The 17499-nt window shown below is 46.4% G+C and overlaps 52 non-coding genes across 52 annotated transcripts; 17 read left to right on the top strand and 35 right to left on the bottom strand.

Moving 5' to 3' along the window:
• Window positions 1-1643: 1643 nt before the first annotated feature.
• Trnaw-cca (transfer RNA tryptophan (anticodon CCA)) lies at window positions 1644-1715 on the bottom strand. Its single transcript has one exon. It is a non-coding gene; the product is annotated as a tRNA-Trp (tRNA).
• Window positions 1716-1833: 118 nt separating this feature from the next.
• On the top strand, window positions 1834-1905 carry Trnaa-cgc (transfer RNA alanine (anticodon CGC)). Its single transcript has one exon. It is a non-coding gene; the product is annotated as a tRNA-Ala (tRNA).
• A 275-nt stretch (window positions 1906-2180) lies between these two features.
• Trnac-gca (transfer RNA cysteine (anticodon GCA)) lies at window positions 2181-2252 on the bottom strand. The gene has a single exon. It is a non-coding gene; the product is annotated as a tRNA-Cys (tRNA).
• A 318-nt stretch (window positions 2253-2570) lies between these two features.
• Window positions 2571-2642, bottom strand: Trnaw-cca (transfer RNA tryptophan (anticodon CCA)). The gene has a single exon. It is a non-coding gene; the product is annotated as a tRNA-Trp (tRNA).
• A 118-nt stretch (window positions 2643-2760) lies between these two features.
• On the top strand, window positions 2761-2832 carry Trnaa-cgc (transfer RNA alanine (anticodon CGC)). The gene has a single exon. It is a non-coding gene; the product is annotated as a tRNA-Ala (tRNA).
• A 275-nt stretch (window positions 2833-3107) lies between these two features.
• On the bottom strand, window positions 3108-3179 carry Trnac-gca (transfer RNA cysteine (anticodon GCA)). Its single transcript has one exon. It is a non-coding gene; the product is annotated as a tRNA-Cys (tRNA).
• Window positions 3180-3497: 318 nt separating this feature from the next.
• On the bottom strand, window positions 3498-3569 carry Trnaw-cca (transfer RNA tryptophan (anticodon CCA)). Its single transcript has one exon. It is a non-coding gene; the product is annotated as a tRNA-Trp (tRNA).
• A 118-nt stretch (window positions 3570-3687) lies between these two features.
• Trnaa-cgc (transfer RNA alanine (anticodon CGC)) lies at window positions 3688-3759 on the top strand. The gene has a single exon. It is a non-coding gene; the product is annotated as a tRNA-Ala (tRNA).
• A 275-nt stretch (window positions 3760-4034) lies between these two features.
• Window positions 4035-4106, bottom strand: Trnac-gca (transfer RNA cysteine (anticodon GCA)). Its single transcript has one exon. It is a non-coding gene; the product is annotated as a tRNA-Cys (tRNA).
• A 318-nt stretch (window positions 4107-4424) lies between these two features.
• Trnaw-cca (transfer RNA tryptophan (anticodon CCA)) lies at window positions 4425-4496 on the bottom strand. The gene has a single exon. It is a non-coding gene; the product is annotated as a tRNA-Trp (tRNA).
• Window positions 4497-4614: 118 nt separating this feature from the next.
• Trnaa-cgc (transfer RNA alanine (anticodon CGC)) lies at window positions 4615-4686 on the top strand. Its single transcript has one exon. It is a non-coding gene; the product is annotated as a tRNA-Ala (tRNA).
• Window positions 4687-4961: 275 nt separating this feature from the next.
• Window positions 4962-5033, bottom strand: Trnac-gca (transfer RNA cysteine (anticodon GCA)). Its single transcript has one exon. It is a non-coding gene; the product is annotated as a tRNA-Cys (tRNA).
• A 318-nt stretch (window positions 5034-5351) lies between these two features.
• Window positions 5352-5423, bottom strand: Trnaw-cca (transfer RNA tryptophan (anticodon CCA)). Its single transcript has one exon. It is a non-coding gene; the product is annotated as a tRNA-Trp (tRNA).
• A 118-nt stretch (window positions 5424-5541) lies between these two features.
• On the top strand, window positions 5542-5613 carry Trnaa-cgc (transfer RNA alanine (anticodon CGC)). Its single transcript has one exon. It is a non-coding gene; the product is annotated as a tRNA-Ala (tRNA).
• Window positions 5614-5888: 275 nt separating this feature from the next.
• Trnac-gca (transfer RNA cysteine (anticodon GCA)) lies at window positions 5889-5960 on the bottom strand. The gene has a single exon. It is a non-coding gene; the product is annotated as a tRNA-Cys (tRNA).
• A 318-nt stretch (window positions 5961-6278) lies between these two features.
• Trnaw-cca (transfer RNA tryptophan (anticodon CCA)) lies at window positions 6279-6350 on the bottom strand. The gene has a single exon. It is a non-coding gene; the product is annotated as a tRNA-Trp (tRNA).
• A 118-nt stretch (window positions 6351-6468) lies between these two features.
• Trnaa-cgc (transfer RNA alanine (anticodon CGC)) lies at window positions 6469-6540 on the top strand. The gene has a single exon. It is a non-coding gene; the product is annotated as a tRNA-Ala (tRNA).
• Window positions 6541-6815: 275 nt separating this feature from the next.
• Window positions 6816-6887, bottom strand: Trnac-gca (transfer RNA cysteine (anticodon GCA)). The gene has a single exon. It is a non-coding gene; the product is annotated as a tRNA-Cys (tRNA).
• Window positions 6888-7205: 318 nt separating this feature from the next.
• On the bottom strand, window positions 7206-7277 carry Trnaw-cca (transfer RNA tryptophan (anticodon CCA)). Its single transcript has one exon. It is a non-coding gene; the product is annotated as a tRNA-Trp (tRNA).
• Window positions 7278-7395: 118 nt separating this feature from the next.
• Window positions 7396-7467, top strand: Trnaa-cgc (transfer RNA alanine (anticodon CGC)). Its single transcript has one exon. It is a non-coding gene; the product is annotated as a tRNA-Ala (tRNA).
• Window positions 7468-7742: 275 nt separating this feature from the next.
• Window positions 7743-7814, bottom strand: Trnac-gca (transfer RNA cysteine (anticodon GCA)). Its single transcript has one exon. It is a non-coding gene; the product is annotated as a tRNA-Cys (tRNA).
• A 318-nt stretch (window positions 7815-8132) lies between these two features.
• Window positions 8133-8204, bottom strand: Trnaw-cca (transfer RNA tryptophan (anticodon CCA)). The gene has a single exon. It is a non-coding gene; the product is annotated as a tRNA-Trp (tRNA).
• Window positions 8205-8322: 118 nt separating this feature from the next.
• Window positions 8323-8394, top strand: Trnaa-cgc (transfer RNA alanine (anticodon CGC)). The gene has a single exon. It is a non-coding gene; the product is annotated as a tRNA-Ala (tRNA).
• A 275-nt stretch (window positions 8395-8669) lies between these two features.
• On the bottom strand, window positions 8670-8741 carry Trnac-gca (transfer RNA cysteine (anticodon GCA)). The gene has a single exon. It is a non-coding gene; the product is annotated as a tRNA-Cys (tRNA).
• A 318-nt stretch (window positions 8742-9059) lies between these two features.
• Window positions 9060-9131, bottom strand: Trnaw-cca (transfer RNA tryptophan (anticodon CCA)). The gene has a single exon. It is a non-coding gene; the product is annotated as a tRNA-Trp (tRNA).
• Window positions 9132-9249: 118 nt separating this feature from the next.
• Window positions 9250-9321, top strand: Trnaa-cgc (transfer RNA alanine (anticodon CGC)). Its single transcript has one exon. It is a non-coding gene; the product is annotated as a tRNA-Ala (tRNA).
• A 275-nt stretch (window positions 9322-9596) lies between these two features.
• Window positions 9597-9668, bottom strand: Trnac-gca (transfer RNA cysteine (anticodon GCA)). Its single transcript has one exon. It is a non-coding gene; the product is annotated as a tRNA-Cys (tRNA).
• Window positions 9669-9986: 318 nt separating this feature from the next.
• Trnaw-cca (transfer RNA tryptophan (anticodon CCA)) lies at window positions 9987-10058 on the bottom strand. Its single transcript has one exon. It is a non-coding gene; the product is annotated as a tRNA-Trp (tRNA).
• A 118-nt stretch (window positions 10059-10176) lies between these two features.
• Window positions 10177-10248, top strand: Trnaa-cgc (transfer RNA alanine (anticodon CGC)). The gene has a single exon. It is a non-coding gene; the product is annotated as a tRNA-Ala (tRNA).
• A 275-nt stretch (window positions 10249-10523) lies between these two features.
• Window positions 10524-10595, bottom strand: Trnac-gca (transfer RNA cysteine (anticodon GCA)). Its single transcript has one exon. It is a non-coding gene; the product is annotated as a tRNA-Cys (tRNA).
• Window positions 10596-10913: 318 nt separating this feature from the next.
• Trnaw-cca (transfer RNA tryptophan (anticodon CCA)) lies at window positions 10914-10985 on the bottom strand. Its single transcript has one exon. It is a non-coding gene; the product is annotated as a tRNA-Trp (tRNA).
• Window positions 10986-11103: 118 nt separating this feature from the next.
• On the top strand, window positions 11104-11175 carry Trnaa-cgc (transfer RNA alanine (anticodon CGC)). Its single transcript has one exon. It is a non-coding gene; the product is annotated as a tRNA-Ala (tRNA).
• A 275-nt stretch (window positions 11176-11450) lies between these two features.
• Window positions 11451-11522, bottom strand: Trnac-gca (transfer RNA cysteine (anticodon GCA)). Its single transcript has one exon. It is a non-coding gene; the product is annotated as a tRNA-Cys (tRNA).
• Window positions 11523-11840: 318 nt separating this feature from the next.
• On the bottom strand, window positions 11841-11912 carry Trnaw-cca (transfer RNA tryptophan (anticodon CCA)). Its single transcript has one exon. It is a non-coding gene; the product is annotated as a tRNA-Trp (tRNA).
• Window positions 11913-12030: 118 nt separating this feature from the next.
• Window positions 12031-12102, top strand: Trnaa-cgc (transfer RNA alanine (anticodon CGC)). The gene has a single exon. It is a non-coding gene; the product is annotated as a tRNA-Ala (tRNA).
• Window positions 12103-12377: 275 nt separating this feature from the next.
• Window positions 12378-12449, bottom strand: Trnac-gca (transfer RNA cysteine (anticodon GCA)). The gene has a single exon. It is a non-coding gene; the product is annotated as a tRNA-Cys (tRNA).
• A 318-nt stretch (window positions 12450-12767) lies between these two features.
• Trnaw-cca (transfer RNA tryptophan (anticodon CCA)) lies at window positions 12768-12839 on the bottom strand. Its single transcript has one exon. It is a non-coding gene; the product is annotated as a tRNA-Trp (tRNA).
• A 118-nt stretch (window positions 12840-12957) lies between these two features.
• Trnaa-cgc (transfer RNA alanine (anticodon CGC)) lies at window positions 12958-13029 on the top strand. Its single transcript has one exon. It is a non-coding gene; the product is annotated as a tRNA-Ala (tRNA).
• Window positions 13030-13304: 275 nt separating this feature from the next.
• Trnac-gca (transfer RNA cysteine (anticodon GCA)) lies at window positions 13305-13376 on the bottom strand. Its single transcript has one exon. It is a non-coding gene; the product is annotated as a tRNA-Cys (tRNA).
• A 318-nt stretch (window positions 13377-13694) lies between these two features.
• Window positions 13695-13766, bottom strand: Trnaw-cca (transfer RNA tryptophan (anticodon CCA)). Its single transcript has one exon. It is a non-coding gene; the product is annotated as a tRNA-Trp (tRNA).
• A 118-nt stretch (window positions 13767-13884) lies between these two features.
• Window positions 13885-13956, top strand: Trnaa-cgc (transfer RNA alanine (anticodon CGC)). The gene has a single exon. It is a non-coding gene; the product is annotated as a tRNA-Ala (tRNA).
• Window positions 13957-14231: 275 nt separating this feature from the next.
• On the bottom strand, window positions 14232-14303 carry Trnac-gca (transfer RNA cysteine (anticodon GCA)). Its single transcript has one exon. It is a non-coding gene; the product is annotated as a tRNA-Cys (tRNA).
• Window positions 14304-14621: 318 nt separating this feature from the next.
• Window positions 14622-14693, bottom strand: Trnaw-cca (transfer RNA tryptophan (anticodon CCA)). Its single transcript has one exon. It is a non-coding gene; the product is annotated as a tRNA-Trp (tRNA).
• Window positions 14694-14811: 118 nt separating this feature from the next.
• Trnaa-cgc (transfer RNA alanine (anticodon CGC)) lies at window positions 14812-14883 on the top strand. Its single transcript has one exon. It is a non-coding gene; the product is annotated as a tRNA-Ala (tRNA).
• Window positions 14884-15158: 275 nt separating this feature from the next.
• Trnac-gca (transfer RNA cysteine (anticodon GCA)) lies at window positions 15159-15230 on the bottom strand. The gene has a single exon. It is a non-coding gene; the product is annotated as a tRNA-Cys (tRNA).
• Window positions 15231-15548: 318 nt separating this feature from the next.
• Trnaw-cca (transfer RNA tryptophan (anticodon CCA)) lies at window positions 15549-15620 on the bottom strand. The gene has a single exon. It is a non-coding gene; the product is annotated as a tRNA-Trp (tRNA).
• A 118-nt stretch (window positions 15621-15738) lies between these two features.
• Window positions 15739-15810, top strand: Trnaa-cgc (transfer RNA alanine (anticodon CGC)). Its single transcript has one exon. It is a non-coding gene; the product is annotated as a tRNA-Ala (tRNA).
• Window positions 15811-16085: 275 nt separating this feature from the next.
• On the bottom strand, window positions 16086-16157 carry Trnac-gca (transfer RNA cysteine (anticodon GCA)). Its single transcript has one exon. It is a non-coding gene; the product is annotated as a tRNA-Cys (tRNA).
• A 318-nt stretch (window positions 16158-16475) lies between these two features.
• Window positions 16476-16547, bottom strand: Trnaw-cca (transfer RNA tryptophan (anticodon CCA)). Its single transcript has one exon. It is a non-coding gene; the product is annotated as a tRNA-Trp (tRNA).
• Window positions 16548-16665: 118 nt separating this feature from the next.
• Window positions 16666-16737, top strand: Trnaa-cgc (transfer RNA alanine (anticodon CGC)). Its single transcript has one exon. It is a non-coding gene; the product is annotated as a tRNA-Ala (tRNA).
• Window positions 16738-17011: 274 nt separating this feature from the next.
• Trnac-gca (transfer RNA cysteine (anticodon GCA)) lies at window positions 17012-17083 on the bottom strand. The gene has a single exon. It is a non-coding gene; the product is annotated as a tRNA-Cys (tRNA).
• A 318-nt stretch (window positions 17084-17401) lies between these two features.
• Window positions 17402-17473, bottom strand: Trnaw-cca (transfer RNA tryptophan (anticodon CCA)). The gene has a single exon. It is a non-coding gene; the product is annotated as a tRNA-Trp (tRNA).
• Window positions 17474-17499: the final 26 nt, after the last annotated feature.

The raw sequence follows: 17499 nt of genomic DNA, 5'->3' as shown, positions 1-17499 counted from the left end.
TCGTTCGCAGCGACATGGCCGTCACCATCGGGGTGGGGCACGGAGACGTCCGAGACCTGTCGGGTCTCATGCTGCGGTTGCTCAGTGGGGCGATCAAGAGAGACGTCAGGCAAGGAACGAGCAATTTGCGCCCCTTTTTCGCGCAAAGGTGGTGCGGCGTTGGCGGCATCCTTGTGGGCGATCCTCCTTTTCTTGTGTTTCTTGGGAGAGGTTGCGACTCTTTGAAGATCTGCAGCCGACGAGGAAGAAGAGGAGTCCTGTGCAGGTGGAAGTGCATTTTGAACGGAAAGGGGATCCATATTGCTGCTAACGTGGCGACCAGTGTGGTCGGCCTGGGAGTTAGCAACCTCTTGGTGGCTGTCTAAGGACGGAACCGCCGGGATGCTACTGGCCACCGGTACTTCTGTAGTAGGAACAGCGATGCCTTCCGGACTGGAAGTGTCCATGGGCGTATCTAGGACAGTGTCCGAAGCCCTGGGATCTGTGGCCACGGCAGGTTGCACCTCCGCGGCCGTGGTCGAGCGGACTGCCGCCACATAAGTGAGAGGCAGTGTCGACATCCTGTTAGTTACCGTCCTTTCGCCAGGTGGTAATTGCGTCACTCGTCGCTGCATACACTGAGCGCGAACGTGATCAGTGGCACCACAACCTGCGCAAGTTCTAGGTTGACCGTCGTACATAACGATCGCCCGGTATCCACAAATAGTGATATACGACGGGATGTGTCTCTTCAACTCAATCTTGACCTGACGAACACCGTTCAAAACAGGGACTTTGAATGACAACCACTTTTCCGCAACATTGCTGATGACAGATCCATAACTAGCCAAAGCAGCGTTGATGTGTTCCGCGGGTACTTCAAACGGTAGTTCGAATATTCGAACGGTGCGGACACCAAACCCTGCATGAGACACGTGAACCTCTCCAACATTCCCATCACAATGCTTAAACTTCAAACGACCACTACAAGATTCAATGATTTGGTCACAGATTTCGGCAGATTTAAACTTAATATAGGCAGTGCTGCTGACTATCGATAAATGGACTCCAAGAATGTCATCAAAGGATCGTTGCAAAGCTTCCTCAATCCACGATTCTAATTCAAACGATTTTGGTCTGGCATAGTTGGAATCAAACACAAACTTCAAAGTATCCCGTCGTGTTAATTGACTCATGTTGAAATCCTACACATACTCCACACAATAACACGTTACTGTGTACAGCAAGGGCGGCACTCACCACAACAGCCACAAGCAGCGGCGACGTAAGCACCACACGTCCGCTCACCACGGCCGCCGAGGGCCGACTGACTGAGCTATACCCCCTTTCACGATCTTTCTATTCCCATAACTTAAGGAAAAATATTATACTCTGCCTGGCTAAAGACGTCTAATCGAGCAAAATATTGCGTAATCATTATCTCTCAGTTATATATTAGCGTTAAACGATATAAATATCAAAAATACTAGACAGTTCGCGCCTGGAGAAAGTGTGAGTCGGCGCCTACACTTTAATGTCAGAACGCGAAAATTGCACTAGTAGCTTTTTTCAAGCAAGTTCTGTTCGTCCGTTCTCTGTAATCGTTTGGTATCTGATTAAACTGACATACTCGCCTATGGCTTTCGTAAACGAAAATTTCACTGTGACCCCGACGTGATTTGAACACGCAACCTTCTGATCTGGAGTCAGACGCGCTACCGTTGCGCCACGGAGTCGACGCTGCTGAGGTCTTGTCATGAATAGGTTCCTCGAACACTTACTGTACCGTTCAAACCTAAGAAATAATGACAGTAGGATCCACGAGAGACTCGTCCCAGATGTAGTTGCTCTGGCGGGGGTGTAACTCAGTGGTAGAGTGTCTGCTTCGCATGCAGAAAGTCCTGGGTTCAAATCCCAGCTCCTCCAATTTTTGTTTCTCCGTGCAGCAGTACACGAAAACTTTTGCCTATCACCATATTCTATAAAATTCAGTGTACAAGATTCTTCCCCCAAGCAAGTGGATTTCGTACAGTTCGACCGCATGGCGGGAGGACGATGACCTGCAAGAGCCTGGGCTGCGATCCCCCCATTGAAATGTTGCTCCAAAGCCTTCGGTATGGCGTGCGGAGTGCATCTGAAACATGTTATTTGCAACTCACCGCGACAACCGTCATTTGTTTTTTCGAGATACTGAAAAATGAAGGGGGCACCCGGGATTGAACCGGGGACCTCTCGATCTGCAGTCGAATGCTCTACGACTGAGCTATACCCCCTTTCACGATCTTTCTATTCCCATAACTTAAGGAAAAATATTATACTCTGCCTGGCTAAAGACGTCTAATCGAGCAAAATATTGCGTAATCATTATCTCTCAGTTATATATTAGCGTTAAACGATATAAATATCAAAAATACTAGACAGTTCGCGCCTGGAGAAAGTGTGAGTCGGCGCCTACACTTTAATGTCAGAACGCGAAAATTGCACTAGTAGCTTTTTTCAAGCAAGTTCTGTTCGTCCGTTCTCTGTAATCGTTTGGTATCTGATTAAACTGACATACTCGCCTATGGCTTTCGTAAACGAAAATTTCACTGTGACCCCGACGTGATTTGAACACGCAACCTTCTGATCTGGAGTCAGACGCGCTACCGTTGCGCCACGGAGTCGACGCTGCTGAGGTCTTGTCATGAATAGGTTCCTCGAACACTTACTGTACCGTTCAAACCTAAGAAATAATGACAGTAGGATCCACGAGAGACTCGTCCCAGATGTAGTTGCTCTGGCGGGGGTGTAACTCAGTGGTAGAGTGTCTGCTTCGCATGCAGAAAGTCCTGGGTTCAAATCCCAGCTCCTCCAATTTTTGTTTCTCCGTGCAGCAGTACACGAAAACTTTTGCCTATCACCATATTCTATAAAATTCAGTGTACAAGATTCTTCCCCCAAGCAAGTGGATTTCGTACAGTTCGACCGCATGGCGGGAGGACGATGACCTGCAAGAGCCTGGGCTGCGATCCCCCCATTGAAATGTTGCTCCAAAGCCTTCGGTATGGCGTGCGGAGTGCATCTGAAACATGTTATTTGCAACTCACCGCGACAACCGTCATTTGTTTTTTCGAGATACTGAAAAATGAAGGGGGCACCCGGGATTGAACCGGGGACCTCTCGATCTGCAGTCGAATGCTCTACGACTGAGCTATACCCCCTTTCACGATCTTTCTATTCCCATAACTTAAGGAAAAATATTATACTCTGCCTGGCTAAAGACGTCTAATCGAGCAAAATATTGCGTAATCATTATCTCTCAGTTATATATTAGCGTTAAACGATATAAATATCAAAAATACTAGACAGTTCGCGCCTGGAGAAAGTGTGAGTCGGCGCCTACACTTTAATGTCAGAACGCGAAAATTGCACTAGTAGCTTTTTTCAAGCAAGTTCTGTTCGTCCGTTCTCTGTAATCGTTTGGTATCTGATTAAACTGACATACTCGCCTATGGCTTTCGTAAACGAAAATTTCACTGTGACCCCGACGTGATTTGAACACGCAACCTTCTGATCTGGAGTCAGACGCGCTACCGTTGCGCCACGGAGTCGACGCTGCTGAGGTCTTGTCATGAATAGGTTCCTCGAACACTTACTGTACCGTTCAAACCTAAGAAATAATGACAGTAGGATCCACGAGAGACTCGTCCCAGATGTAGTTGCTCTGGCGGGGGTGTAACTCAGTGGTAGAGTGTCTGCTTCGCATGCAGAAAGTCCTGGGTTCAAATCCCAGCTCCTCCAATTTTTGTTTCTCCGTGCAGCAGTACACGAAAACTTTTGCCTATCACCATATTCTATAAAATTCAGTGTACAAGATTCTTCCCCCAAGCAAGTGGATTTCGTACAGTTCGACCGCATGGCGGGAGGACGATGACCTGCAAGAGCCTGGGCTGCGATCCCCCCATTGAAATGTTGCTCCAAAGCCTTCGGTATGGCGTGCGGAGTGCATCTGAAACATGTTATTTGCAACTCACCGCGACAACCGTCATTTGTTTTTTCGAGATACTGAAAAATGAAGGGGGCACCCGGGATTGAACCGGGGACCTCTCGATCTGCAGTCGAATGCTCTACGACTGAGCTATACCCCCTTTCACGATCTTTCTATTCCCATAACTTAAGGAAAAATATTATACTCTGCCTGGCTAAAGACGTCTAATCGAGCAAAATATTGCGTAATCATTATCTCTCAGTTATATATTAGCGTTAAACGATATAAATATCAAAAATACTAGACAGTTCGCGCCTGGAGAAAGTGTGAGTCGGCGCCTACACTTTAATGTCAGAACGCGAAAATTGCACTAGTAGCTTTTTTCAAGCAAGTTCTGTTCGTCCGTTCTCTGTAATCGTTTGGTATCTGATTAAACTGACATACTCGCCTATGGCTTTCGTAAACGAAAATTTCACTGTGACCCCGACGTGATTTGAACACGCAACCTTCTGATCTGGAGTCAGACGCGCTACCGTTGCGCCACGGAGTCGACGCTGCTGAGGTCTTGTCATGAATAGGTTCCTCGAACACTTACTGTACCGTTCAAACCTAAGAAATAATGACAGTAGGATCCACGAGAGACTCGTCCCAGATGTAGTTGCTCTGGCGGGGGTGTAACTCAGTGGTAGAGTGTCTGCTTCGCATGCAGAAAGTCCTGGGTTCAAATCCCAGCTCCTCCAATTTTTGTTTCTCCGTGCAGCAGTACACGAAAACTTTTGCCTATCACCATATTCTATAAAATTCAGTGTACAAGATTCTTCCCCCAAGCAAGTGGATTTCGTACAGTTCGACCGCATGGCGGGAGGACGATGACCTGCAAGAGCCTGGGCTGCGATCCCCCCATTGAAATGTTGCTCCAAAGCCTTCGGTATGGCGTGCGGAGTGCATCTGAAACATGTTATTTGCAACTCACCGCGACAACCGTCATTTGTTTTTTCGAGATACTGAAAAATGAAGGGGGCACCCGGGATTGAACCGGGGACCTCTCGATCTGCAGTCGAATGCTCTACGACTGAGCTATACCCCCTTTCACGATCTTTCTATTCCCATAACTTAAGGAAAAATATTATACTCTGCCTGGCTAAAGACGTCTAATCGAGCAAAATATTGCGTAATCATTATCTCTCAGTTATATATTAGCGTTAAACGATATAAATATCAAAAATACTAGACAGTTCGCGCCTGGAGAAAGTGTGAGTCGGCGCCTACACTTTAATGTCAGAACGCGAAAATTGCACTAGTAGCTTTTTTCAAGCAAGTTCTGTTCGTCCGTTCTCTGTAATCGTTTGGTATCTGATTAAACTGACATACTCGCCTATGGCTTTCGTAAACGAAAATTTCACTGTGACCCCGACGTGATTTGAACACGCAACCTTCTGATCTGGAGTCAGACGCGCTACCGTTGCGCCACGGAGTCGACGCTGCTGAGGTCTTGTCATGAATAGGTTCCTCGAACACTTACTGTACCGTTCAAACCTAAGAAATAATGACAGTAGGATCCACGAGAGACTCGTCCCAGATGTAGTTGCTCTGGCGGGGGTGTAACTCAGTGGTAGAGTGTCTGCTTCGCATGCAGAAAGTCCTGGGTTCAAATCCCAGCTCCTCCAATTTTTGTTTCTCCGTGCAGCAGTACACGAAAACTTTTGCCTATCACCATATTCTATAAAATTCAGTGTACAAGATTCTTCCCCCAAGCAAGTGGATTTCGTACAGTTCGACCGCATGGCGGGAGGACGATGACCTGCAAGAGCCTGGGCTGCGATCCCCCCATTGAAATGTTGCTCCAAAGCCTTCGGTATGGCGTGCGGAGTGCATCTGAAACATGTTATTTGCAACTCACCGCGACAACCGTCATTTGTTTTTTCGAGATACTGAAAAATGAAGGGGGCACCCGGGATTGAACCGGGGACCTCTCGATCTGCAGTCGAATGCTCTACGACTGAGCTATACCCCCTTTCACGATCTTTCTATTCCCATAACTTAAGGAAAAATATTATACTCTGCCTGGCTAAAGACGTCTAATCGAGCAAAATATTGCGTAATCATTATCTCTCAGTTATATATTAGCGTTAAACGATATAAATATCAAAAATACTAGACAGTTCGCGCCTGGAGAAAGTGTGAGTCGGCGCCTACACTTTAATGTCAGAACGCGAAAATTGCACTAGTAGCTTTTTTCAAGCAAGTTCTGTTCGTCCGTTCTCTGTAATCGTTTGGTATCTGATTAAACTGACATACTCGCCTATGGCTTTCGTAAACGAAAATTTCACTGTGACCCCGACGTGATTTGAACACGCAACCTTCTGATCTGGAGTCAGACGCGCTACCGTTGCGCCACGGAGTCGACGCTGCTGAGGTCTTGTCATGAATAGGTTCCTCGAACACTTACTGTACCGTTCAAACCTAAGAAATAATGACAGTAGGATCCACGAGAGACTCGTCCCAGATGTAGTTGCTCTGGCGGGGGTGTAACTCAGTGGTAGAGTGTCTGCTTCGCGTGCAGAAAGTCCTGGGTTCAAATCCCAGCTCCTCCAATTTTTGTTTCTCCGTGCAGCAGTACACGAAAACTTTTGCCTATCACCATATTCTATAAAATTCAGTGTACAAGATTCTTCCCCCAAGCAAGTGGATTTCGTACAGTTCGACCGCATGGCGGGAGGACGATGACCTGCAAGAGCCTGGGCTGCGATCCCCCCATTGAAATGTTGCTCCAAAGCCTTCGGTATGGCGTGCGGAGTGCATCTGAAACATGTTATTTGCAACTCACCGCGACAACCGTCATTTGTTTTTTCGAGATACTGAAAAATGAAGGGGGCACCCGGGATTGAACCGGGGACCTCTCGATCTGCAGTCGAATGCTCTACGACTGAGCTATACCCCCTTTCACGATCTTTCTATTCCCATAACTTAAGGAAAAATATTATACTCTGCCTGGCTAAAGACGTCTAATCGAGCAAAATATTGCGTAATCATTATCTCTCAGTTATATATTAGCGTTAAACGATATAAATATCAAAAATACTAGACAGTTCGCGCCTGGAGAAAGTGTGAGTCGGCGCCTACACTTTAATGTCAGAACGCGAAAATTGCACTAGTAGCTTTTTTCAAGCAAGTTCTGTTCGTCCGTTCTCTGTAATCGTTTGGTATCTGATTAAACTGACATACTCGCCTATGGCTTTCGTAAACGAAAATTTCACTGTGACCCCGACGTGATTTGAACACGCAACCTTCTGATCTGGAGTCAGACGCGCTACCGTTGCGCCACGGAGTCGACGCTGCTGAGGTCTTGTCATGAATAGGTTCCTCGAACACTTACTGTACCGTTCAAACCTAAGAAATAATGACAGTAGGATCCACGAGAGACTCGTCCCAGATGTAGTTGCTCTGGCGGGGGTGTAACTCAGTGGTAGAGTGTCTGCTTCGCATGCAGAAAGTCCTGGGTTCAAATCCCAGCTCCTCCAATTTTTGTTTCTCCGTGCAGCAGTACACGAAAACTTTTGCCTATCACCATATTCTATAAAATTCAGTGTACAAGATTCTTCCCCCAAGCAAGTGGATTTCGTACAGTTCGACCGCATGGCGGGAGGACGATGACCTGCAAGAGCCTGGGCTGCGATCCCCCCATTGAAATGTTGCTCCAAAGCCTTCGGTATGGCGTGCGGAGTGCATCTGAAACATGTTATTTGCAACTCACCGCGACAACCGTCATTTGTTTTTTCGAGATACTGAAAAATGAAGGGGGCACCCGGGATTGAACCGGGGACCTCTCGATCTGCAGTCGAATGCTCTACGACTGAGCTATACCCCCTTTCACGATCTTTCTATTCCCATAACTTAAGGAAAAATATTATACTCTGCCTGGCTAAAGACGTCTAATCGAGCAAAATATTGCGTAATCATTATCTCTCAGTTATATATTAGCGTTAAACGATATAAATATCAAAAATACTAGACAGTTCGCGCCTGGAGAAAGTGTGAGTCGGCGCCTACACTTTAATGTCAGAACGCGAAAATTGCACTAGTAGCTTTTTTCAAGCAAGTTCTGTTCGTCCGTTCTCTGTAATCGTTTGGTATCTGATTAAACTGACATACTCGCCTATGGCTTTCGTAAACGAAAATTTCACTGTGACCCCGACGTGATTTGAACACGCAACCTTCTGATCTGGAGTCAGACGCGCTACCGTTGCGCCACGGAGTCGACGCTGCTGAGGTCTTGTCATGAATAGGTTCCTCGAACACTTACTGTACCGTTCAAACCTAAGAAATAATGACAGTAGGATCCACGAGAGACTCGTCCCAGATGTAGTTGCTCTGGCGGGGGTGTAACTCAGTGGTAGAGTGTCTGCTTCGCATGCAGAAAGTCCTGGGTTCAAATCCCAGCTCCTCCAATTTTTGTTTCTCCGTGCAGCAGTACACGAAAACTTTTGCCTATCACCATATTCTATAAAATTCAGTGTACAAGATTCTTCCCCCAAGCAAGTGGATTTCGTACAGTTCGACCGCATGGCGGGAGGACGATGACCTGCAAGAGCCTGGGCTGCGATCCCCCCATTGAAATGTTGCTCCAAAGCCTTCGGTATGGCGTGCGGAGTGCATCTGAAACATGTTATTTGCAACTCACCGCGACAACCGTCATTTGTTTTTTCGAGATACTGAAAAATGAAGGGGGCACCCGGGATTGAACCGGGGACCTCTCGATCTGCAGTCGAATGCTCTACGACTGAGCTATACCCCCTTTCACGATCTTTCTATTCCCATAACTTAAGGAAAAATATTATACTCTGCCTGGCTAAAGACGTCTAATCGAGCAAAATATTGCGTAATCATTATCTCTCAGTTATATATTAGCGTTAAACGATATAAATATCAAAAATACTAGACAGTTCGCGCCTGGAGAAAGTGTGAGTCGGCGCCTACACTTTAATGTCAGAACGCGAAAATTGCACTAGTAGCTTTTTTCAAGCAAGTTCTGTTCGTCCGTTCTCTGTAATCGTTTGGTATCTGATTAAACTGACATACTCGCCTATGGCTTTCGTAAACGAAAATTTCACTGTGACCCCGACGTGATTTGAACACGCAACCTTCTGATCTGGAGTCAGACGCGCTACCGTTGCGCCACGGAGTCGACGCTGCTGAGGTCTTGTCATGAATAGGTTCCTCGAACACTTACTGTACCGTTCAAACCTAAGAAATAATGACAGTAGGATCCACGAGAGACTCGTCCCAGATGTAGTTGCTCTGGCGGGGGTGTAACTCAGTGGTAGAGTGTCTGCTTCGCATGCAGAAAGTCCTGGGTTCAAATCCCAGCTCCTCCAATTTTTGTTTCTCCGTGCAGCAGTACACGAAAACTTTTGCCTATCACCATATTCTATAAAATTCAGTGTACAAGATTCTTCCCCCAAGCAAGTGGATTTCGTACAGTTCGACCGCATGGCGGGAGGACGATGACCTGCAAGAGCCTGGGCTGCGATCCCCCCATTGAAATGTTGCTCCAAAGCCTTCGGTATGGCGTGCGGAGTGCATCTGAAACATGTTATTTGCAACTCACCGCGACAACCGTCATTTGTTTTTTCGAGATACTGAAAAATGAAGGGGGCACCCGGGATTGAACCGGGGACCTCTCGATCTGCAGTCGAATGCTCTACGACTGAGCTATACCCCCTTTCACGATCTTTCTATTCCCATAACTTAAGGAAAAATATTATACTCTGCCTGGCTAAAGACGTCTAATCGAGCAAAATATTGCGTAATCATTATCTCTCAGTTATATATTAGCGTTAAACGATATAAATATCAAAAATACTAGACAGTTCGCGCCTGGAGAAAGTGTGAGTCGGCGCCTACACTTTAATGTCAGAACGCGAAAATTGCACTAGTAGCTTTTTTCAAGCAAGTTCTGTTCGTCCGTTCTCTGTAATCGTTTGGTATCTGATTAAACTGACATACTCGCCTATGGCTTTCGTAAACGAAAATTTCACTGTGACCCCGACGTGATTTGAACACGCAACCTTCTGATCTGGAGTCAGACGCGCTACCGTTGCGCCACGGAGTCGACGCTGCTGAGGTCTTGTCATGAATAGGTTCCTCGAACACTTACTGTACCGTTCAAACCTAAGAAATAATGACAGTAGGATCCACGAGAGACTCGTCCCAGATGTAGTTGCTCTGGCGGGGGTGTAACTCAGTGGTAGAGTGTCTGCTTCGCATGCAGAAAGTCCTGGGTTCAAATCCCAGCTCCTCCAATTTTTGTTTCTCCGTGCAGCAGTACACGAAAACTTTTGCCTATCACCATATTCTATAAAATTCAGTGTACAAGATTCTTCCCCCAAGCAAGTGGATTTCGTACAGTTCGACCGCATGGCGGGAGGACGATGACCTGCAAGAGCCTGGGCTGCGATCCCCCCATTGAAATGTTGCTCCAAAGCCTTCGGTATGGCGTGCGGAGTGCATCTGAAACATGTTATTTGCAACTCACCGCGACAACCGTCATTTGTTTTTTCGAGATACTGAAAAATGAAGGGGGCACCCGGGATTGAACCGGGGACCTCTCGATCTGCAGTCGAATGCTCTACGACTGAGCTATACCCCCTTTCACGATCTTTCTATTCCCATAACTTAAGGAAAAATATTATACTCTGCCTGGCTAAAGACGTCTAATCGAGCAAAATATTGCGTAATCATTATCTCTCAGTTATATATTAGCGTTAAACGATATAAATATCAAAAATACTAGACAGTTCGCGCCTGGAGAAAGTGTGAGTCGGCGCCTACACTTTAATGTCAGAACGCGAAAATTGCACTAGTAGCTTTTTTCAAGCAAGTTCTGTTCGTCCGTTCTCTGTAATCGTTTGGTATCTGATTAAACTGACATACTCGCCTATGGCTTTCGTAAACGAAAATTTCACTGTGACCCCGACGTGATTTGAACACGCAACCTTCTGATCTGGAGTCAGACGCGCTACCGTTGCGCCACGGAGTCGACGCTGCTGAGGTCTTGTCATGAATAGGTTCCTCGAACACTTACTGTACCGTTCAAACCTAAGAAATAATGACAGTAGGATCCACGAGAGACTCGTCCCAGATGTAGTTGCTCTGGCGGGGGTGTAACTCAGTGGTAGAGTGTCTGCTTCGCATGCAGAAAGTCCTGGGTTCAAATCCCAGCTCCTCCAATTTTTGTTTCTCCGTGCAGCAGTACACGAAAACTTTTGCCTATCACCATATTCTATAAAATTCAGTGTACAAGATTCTTCCCCCAAGCAAGTGGATTTCGTACAGTTCGACCGCATGGCGGGAGGACGATGACCTGCAAGAGCCTGGGCTGCGATCCCCCCATTGAAATGTTGCTCCAAAGCCTTCGGTATGGCGTGCGGAGTGCATCTGAAACATGTTATTTGCAACTCACCGCGACAACCGTCATTTGTTTTTTCGAGATACTGAAAAATGAAGGGGGCACCCGGGATTGAACCGGGGACCTCTCGATCTGCAGTCGAATGCTCTACGACTGAGCTATACCCCCTTTCACGATCTTTCTATTCCCATAACTTAAGGAAAAATATTATACTCTGCCTGGCTAAAGACGTCTAATCGAGCAAAATATTGCGTAATCATTATCTCTCAGTTATATATTAGCGTTAAACGATATAAATATCAAAAATACTAGACAGTTCGCGCCTGGAGAAAGTGTGAGTCGGCGCCTACACTTTAATGTCAGAACGCGAAAATTGCACTAGTAGCTTTTTTCAAGCAAGTTCTGTTCGTCCGTTCTCTGTAATCGTTTGGTATCTGATTAAACTGACATACTCGCCTATGGCTTTCGTAAACGAAAATTTCACTGTGACCCCGACGTGATTTGAACACGCAACCTTCTGATCTGGAGTCAGACGCGCTACCGTTGCGCCACGGAGTCGACGCTGCTGAGGTCTTGTCATGAATAGGTTCCTCGAACACTTACTGTACCGTTCAAACCTAAGAAATAATGACAGTAGGATCCACGAGAGACTCGTCCCAGATGTAGTTGCTCTGGCGGGGGTGTAACTCAGTGGTAGAGTGTCTGCTTCGCATGCAGAAAGTCCTGGGTTCAAATCCCAGCTCCTCCAATTTTTGTTTCTCCGTGCAGCAGTACACGAAAACTTTTGCCTATCACCATATTCTATAAAATTCAGTGTACAAGATTCTTCCCCCAAGCAAGTGGATTTCGTACAGTTCGACCGCATGGCGGGAGGACGATGACCTGCAAGAGCCTGGGCTGCGATCCCCCCATTGAAATGTTGCTCCAAAGCCTTCGGTATGGCGTGCGGAGTGCATCTGAAACATGTTATTTGCAACTCACCGCGACAACCGTCATTTGTTTTTTCGAGATACTGAAAAATGAAGGGGGCACCCGGGATTGAACCGGGGACCTCTCGATCTGCAGTCGAATGCTCTACGACTGAGCTATACCCCCTTTCACGATCTTTCTATTCCCATAACTTAAGGAAAAATATTATACTCTGCCTGGCTAAAGACGTCTAATCGAGCAAAATATTGCGTAATCATTATCTCTCAGTTATATATTAGCGTTAAACGATATAAATATCAAAAATACTAGACAGTTCGCGCCTGGAGAAAGTGTGAGTCGGCGCCTACACTTTAATGTCAGAACGCGAAAATTGCACTAGTAGCTTTTTTCAAGCAAGTTCTGTTCGTCCGTTCTCTGTAATCGTTTGGTATCTGATTAAACTGACATACTCGCCTATGGCTTTCGTAAACGAAAATTTCACTGTGACCCCGACGTGATTTGAACACGCAACCTTCTGATCTGGAGTCAGACGCGCTACCGTTGCGCCACGGAGTCGACGCTGCTGAGGTCTTGTCATGAATAGGTTCCTCGAACACTTACTGTACCGTTCAAACCTAAGAAATAATGACAGTAGGATCCACGAGAGACTCGTCCCAGATGTAGTTGCTCTGGCGGGGGTGTAACTCAGTGGTAGAGTGTCTGCTTCGCATGCAGAAAGTCCTGGGTTCAAATCCCAGCTCCTCCAATTTTTGTTTCTCCGTGCAGCAGTACACGAAAACTTTTGCCTATCACCATATTCTATAAAATTCAGTGTACAAGATTCTTCCCCCAAGCAAGTGGATTTCGTACAGTTCGACCGCATGGCGGGAGGACGATGACCTGCAAGAGCCTGGGCTGCGATCCCCCCATTGAAATGTTGCTCCAAAGCCTTCGGTATGGCGTGCGGAGTGCATCTGAAACATGTTATTTGCAACTCACCGCGACAACCGTCATTTGTTTTTTCGAGATACTGAAAAATGAAGGGGGCACCCGGGATTGAACCGGGGACCTCTCGATCTGCAGTCGAATGCTCTACGACTGAGCTATACCCCCTTTCACGATCTTTCTATTCCCATAACTTAAGGAAAAATATTATACTCTGCCTGGCTAAAGACGTCTAATCGAGCAAAATATTGCGTAATCATTATCTCTCAGTTATATATTAGCGTTAAACGATATAAATATCAAAAATACTAGACAGTTCGCGCCTGGAGAAAGTGTGAGTCGGCGCCTACACTTTAATGTCAGAACGCGAAAATTGCACTAGTAGCTTTTTTCAAGCAAGTTCTGTTCGTCCGTTCTCTGTAATCGTTTGGTATCTGATTAAACTGACATACTCGCCTATGGCTTTCGTAAACGAAAATTTCACTGTGACCCCGACGTGATTTGAACACGCAACCTTCTGATCTGGAGTCAGACGCGCTACCGTTGCGCCACGGAGTCGACGCTGCTGAGGTCTTGTCATGAATAGGTTCCTCGAACACTTACTGTACCGTTCAAACCTAAGAAATAATGACAGTAGGATCCACGAGAGACTCGTCCCAGATGTAGTTGCTCTGGCGGGGGTGTAACTCAGTGGTAGAGTGTCTGCTTCGCATGCAGAAAGTCCTGGGTTCAAATCCCAGCTCCTCCAATTTTTGTTTCTCCGTGCAGCAGTACACGAAAACTTTTGCCTATCACCATATTCTATAAAATTCAGTGTACAAGATTCTTCCCCCAAGCAAGTGGATTTCGTACAGTTCGACCGCATGGCGGGAGGACGATGACCTGCAAGAGCCTGGGCTGCGATCCCCCCATTGAAATGTTGCTCCAAAGCCTTCGGTATGGCGTGCGGAGTGCATCTGAAACATGTTATTTGCAACTCACCGCGACAACCGTCATTTGTTTTTTCGAGATACTGAAAAATGAAGGGGGCACCCGGGATTGAACCGGGGACCTCTCGATCTGCAGTCGAATGCTCTACGACTGAGCTATACCCCCTTTCACGATCTTTCTATTCCCATAACTTAAGGAAAAATATTATACTCTGCCTGGCTAAAGACGTCTAATCGAGCAAAATATTGCGTAATCATTATCTCTCAGTTATATATTAGCGTTAAACGATATAAATATCAAAAATACTAGACAGTTCGCGCCTGGAGAAAGTGTGAGTCGGCGCCTACACTTTAATGTCAGAACGCGAAAATTGCACTAGTAGCTTTTTTCAAGCAAGTTCTGTTCGTCCGTTCTCTGTAATCGTTTGGTATCTGATTAAACTGACATACTCGCCTATGGCTTTCGTAAACGAAAATTTCACTGTGACCCCGACGTGATTTGAACACGCAACCTTCTGATCTGGAGTCAGACGCGCTACCGTTGCGCCACGGAGTCGACGCTGCTGAGGTCTTGTCATGAATAGGTTCCTCGAACACTTACTGTACCGTTCAAACCTAAGAAATAATGACAGTAGGATCCACGAGAGACTCGTCCCAGATGTAGTTGCTCTGGCGGGGGTGTAACTCAGTGGTAGAGTGTCTGCTTCGCATGCAGAAAGTCCTGGGTTCAAATCCCAGCTCCTCCAATTTTTGTTTCTCCGTGCAGCAGTACACGAAAACTTTTGCCTATCACCATATTCTATAAAATTCAGTGTACAAGATTCTTCCCCCAAGCAAGTGGATTTCGTACAGTTCGACCGCATGGCGGGAGGACGATGACCTGCAAGAGCCTGGGCTGCGATCCCCCCATTGAAATGTTGCTCCAAAGCCTTCGGTATGGCGTGCGGAGTGCATCTGAAACATGTTATTTGCAACTCACCGCGACAACCGTCATTTGTTTTTTCGAGATACTGAAAAATGAAGGGGGCACCCGGGATTGAACCGGGGACCTCTCGATCTGCAGTCGAATGCTCTACGACTGAGCTATACCCCCTTTCACGATCTTTCTATTCCCATAACTTAAGGAAAAATATTATACTCTGCCTGGCTAAAGACGTCTAATCGAGCAAAATATTGCGTAATCATTATCTCTCAGTTATATATTAGCGTTAAACGATATAAATATCAAAAATACTAGACAGTTCGCGCCTGGAGAAAGTGTGAGTCGGCGCCTACACTTTAATGTCAGAACGCGAAAATTGCACTAGTAGCTTTTTTCAAGCAAGTTCTGTTCGTCCGTTCTCTGTAATCGTTTGGTATCTGATTAAACTGACATACTCGCCTATGGCTTTCGTAAACGAAAATTTCACTGTGACCCCGACGTGATTTGAACACGCAACCTTCTGATCTGGAGTCAGACGCGCTACCGTTGCGCCACGGAGTCGACGCTGCTGAGGTCTTGTCATGAATAGGTTCCTCGAACACTTACTGTACCGTTCAAACCTAAGAAATAATGACAGTAGGATCCACGAGAGACTCGTCCCAGATGTAGTTGCTCTGGCGGGGGTGTAACTCAGTGGTAGAGTGTCTGCTTCGCATGCAGAAAGTCCTGGGTTCAAATCCCAGCTCCTCCAATTTTTGTTTCTCCGTGCAGCAGTACACGAAAACTTTTGCCTATCACCATATTCTATAAAATTCAGTGTACAAGATTCTTCCCCCAAGCAAGTGGATTTCGTACAGTTCGACCGCATGGCGGGAGGACGATGACCTGCAAGAGCCTGGGCTGCGATCCCCCCATTGAAATGTTGCTCCAAAGCCTTCGGTATGGCGTGCGGAGTGCATCTGAAACATGTTATTTGCAACTCACCGCGACAACCGTCATTTGTTTTTTCGAGATACTGAAAAATGAAGGGGGCACCCGGGATTGAACCGGGGACCTCTCGATCTGCAGTCGAATGCTCTACGACTGAGCTATACCCCCTTTCACGATCTTTCTATTCCCATAACTTAAGGAAAAATATTATACTCTGCCTGGCTAAAGACGTCTAATCGAGCAAAATATTGCGTAATCATTATCTCTCAGTTATATATTAGCGTTAAACGATATAAATATCAAAAATACTAGACAGTTCGCGCCTGGAGAAAGTGTGAGTCGGCGCCTACACTTTAATGTCAGAACGCGAAAATTGCACTAGTAGCTTTTTTCAAGCAAGTTCTGTTCGTCCGTTCTCTGTAATCGTTTGGTATCTGATTAAACTGACATACTCGCCTATGGCTTTCGTAAACGAAAATTTCACTGTGACCCCGACGTGATTTGAACACGCAACCTTCTGATCTGGAGTCAGACGCGCTACCGTTGCGCCACGGAGTCGACGCTGCTGAGGTCTTGTCATGAATAGGTTCCTCGAACACTTACTGTACCGTTCAAACCTAAGAAATAATGACAGTAGGATCCACGAGAGACTCGTCCCAGATGTAGTTGCTCTGGCGGGGGTGTAACTCAGTGGTAGAGTGTCTGCTTCGCATGCAGAAAGTCCTGGGTTCAAATCCCAGCTCCTCCAATTTTTGTTTCTCCGTGCAGCAGTACACGAAAACTTTTGCCTATCACCATATTCTATAAAATTCAGTGTACAAGATTCTTCCCCAAGCAAGTGGATTTCGTACAGTTCGACCGCATGGCGGGAGGACGATGACCTGCAAGAGCCTGGGCTGCGATCCCCCCATTGAAATGTTGCTCCAAAGCCTTCGGTATGGCGTGCGGAGTGCATCTGAAACATGTTATTTGCAACTCACCGCGACAACCGTCATTTGTTTTTTCGAGATACTGAAAAATGAAGGGGGCACCCGGGATTGAACCGGGGACCTCTCGATCTGCAGTCGAATGCTCTACGACTGAGCTATACCCCCTTTCACGATCTTTCTATTCCCATAACTTAAGGAAAAATATTATACTCTGCCTGGCTAAAGACGTCTAATCGAGCAAAATATTGCGTAATCATTATCTCTCAGTTATATATTAGCGTTAAACGATATAAATATCAAAAATACTAGACAGTTCGCGCCTGGAGAAAGTGTGAGTCGGCGCCTACACTTTAATGTCAGAACGCGAAAATTGCACTAGTAGCTTTTTTCAAGCAAGTTCTGTTCGTCCGTTCTCTGTAATCGTTTGGTATCTGATTAAACTGACATACTCGCCTATGGCTTTCGTAAACGAAAATTTCACTGTGACCCCGACGTGATTTGAACACGCAACCTTCTGATCTGGAGTCAGACGCGCTACCGTTGCGCCACGGAGTCGACGCTGCTGAGGTCTTGTCATGAAT

Source organism: Schistocerca nitens, unplaced genomic scaffold, assembly GCF_023898315.1.
Source record: "Schistocerca nitens isolate TAMUIC-IGC-003100 unplaced genomic scaffold, iqSchNite1.1 HiC_scaffold_176, whole genome shotgun sequence".
NCBI lineage: Eukaryota > Metazoa > Arthropoda > Insecta > Orthoptera > Acrididae > Schistocerca > Schistocerca nitens.
This window is presented reverse-complemented; position numbering and strand designations above follow the sequence as displayed.